We start from the raw sequence: 2,460 nt of genomic DNA, 5'->3' as shown, positions 1-2,460 counted from the left end.
ACGCAGTGCTTAATGAGAGAGCTGGAGTTTGTTTCGCCACCATCGACAACTCTGCTCACTCGATAGCTGACCGCAGTGGGAGATTATATAAATTAGGATTGTGTCTTATAAACCTCCAAGAAAACATCAAACTCTACAGTGAAGTTTCACAAGTTGATGAAGTTTGTGTGGGGGTTTGTACGGAGGAAATGGAGGGGGAAAAGTAGGAGAAGGGTTGAACCGTCTATCATCAAGTCATAAATGTAAGGAGAGGCGTAAGGAGTCTTTCCGGGCTGAACAGGGCAAGAGGCAGGGGACACCCTGGACAGGTCTCCAGTCTGTCACAGGGCACATATTGGACAACCACTCACAAAAATATTCAAGCCTCAAGGTAATTTAGTGATCTCAGTGAGCCACCCGTCGCAGAACATTAGTGTCAGCCTATCGCTCACCAACATGCCACCAAACATGTCTACAGCTGGAATCGAGACTGGTCGGTACTGAACGGCACGGCCCTCCAGTGTGCAAGTTCCAGCTCAGAGGCCGCCCGGCATGCTACCTCATGATGTGAGACACCTGTGGCATAGTGACATGTGACAAAAGTCCACATTTTGGTGGGCCCTTTTATTGACTACACCATGTGGCGTGCAAATTGACCACCACTCTGCCATGCTCCATGACTCTCGTGAGCTGAAATACTCAATCTGACATCGTAGGCAACAGGAGTGGCCAGGTGACACTGGACTACTGGGTTTGAGCAAAACAAATCGCTCCATACATAAATATAACAAGTATCTGAGCAAATGTTATGACTATTTTCATTAACCATTTCAAGTTCTTGCATTTATATTTTTGTTGAGAGTGCATACTGATTTAACTTGCAGGGGAACTAGCTAATGTTTAGGTGTTGGAATGTATTTTGAAATGGGACAAAAATCTCAGGCAGAATTGAGATGGAAACAGGGTTTTGGGATGAAATGTTCTCACTTGTCATGATGATAGCAGTCTGTTACTTCCTGTCACTTATGGTTTCACATAGTTATAATGTGCATGAGGAAACTGTTTTTTGTGTCTACCATCGCAACACTTTCTTCTGTTTATTTGCAGATATAACCACCGATTAGCATCCTACAATGGTGTACAACTGATGGAAACCTGGGCTGTTGGGCTCCTCTCAGCCTGCTGTGTCTTGATGCATCTCTGGTTCTGGTGTAGTAATGGGCCAGTACAAGAAGCATGCTTAACAATAAGTGAACCATGTTGCAGATATTAGCAACTTCAAAGTCAAAAACTTGTGTTTAGGATTGCAAAGGGGCAGAACGAGGTGGGTCCCACTTGGTCCACAGTTGGTCTCAGCAGACTGGAGGTAGGAGGCGCCAGTAGGCTACAAAGTTGGGCCCCAGTCGGGTACCAGTTGGGCTAGATGGACTGGAGGTGGGGGTCCCTTTTGCGAGACAAGAAATGCATAATCATCCGCACATTTGATTTCTGCATTGAGTCATCTTGTTTGTGCCTCATTGTGCTTGTGTGGACCAGAGTGTGACAATGTCACATTGGATTTTACATAAATTTACGCGCAAAACCATCAGAAAAAAGATTGTAACATAAATTCAACAATGTTAGCGGCACATGACTTATGTAGATTGGATATGATTTACCCATAGAGAAACCCCCTTCTGACCTCCTCTACAATGAGTCAGTGTGCCTTTCACTGTAGACTGGGATTAGACAGGACCCTTATCTCCTTCTGCCTGCCACACACAACCTAATCCCAGATTACAACACAGCAAGCGTTTAGGACATGGGAGAATCACGTTTTCATTCCTTCATTTCCACGGTAATTTTTACATTATACATTTGAGGTTTTTGTTTTATTTTTTTGCTTTTATTTTTTTCTTTATTGGAAGTCCCAACATTCATACAACAACACATATATTTATTTATTTATTTATTTATTTATTTTATCAGTGACTCTCCCTTTCAGTTCATGAAAGGTTCAGTAGGTGTTTCACATTCTAGTGTTTAGAGATAAATAAACAACCCAGATATCCTTGGAAGTCATCTGCATTGTTATGGGAGTCAACTTCATTTTATTGTGCTCTTCATTCAGCCGATTTGCAGCAATTATAAGGTATAGCTTTGAATATCTGGCCTTATTCATAAGTGAGGCCAACTCAAGACAGGCGGACCAGAAATGCACATTCAAACTTGTCCCCGTCCCTGGCCCTCTTCCCGGAGCACCTTACTAGATTAATGTTTGTAGTGAAGTGTGAGAATTAACCTTGGATGATGAGCTATATGCAAGACAGTGTGTCGTCTTTCTTTCCACCAATGACTGGATGAACTGCTGACCGTTGTGATGAACAGGAGGTCACTCCCCAGCAGTGGAGAGTCCAGCCTAATCTCCACCTGCTGCACGCCGCTCAGGCATTCAGGGTCAGAAAATAAGCAAAGCTGCAGCGACTTAACGTGAGCTGGGAA

This window comes from Synchiropus splendidus, chromosome 4 (genome assembly GCF_027744825.2).
Source record: "Synchiropus splendidus isolate RoL2022-P1 chromosome 4, RoL_Sspl_1.0, whole genome shotgun sequence".
NCBI lineage: Eukaryota > Metazoa > Chordata > Actinopteri > Syngnathiformes > Callionymidae > Synchiropus > Synchiropus splendidus.
The sequence above is the reverse complement of the archived record's forward strand: the minus strand, read 5'-3'. Positions refer to the sequence as shown.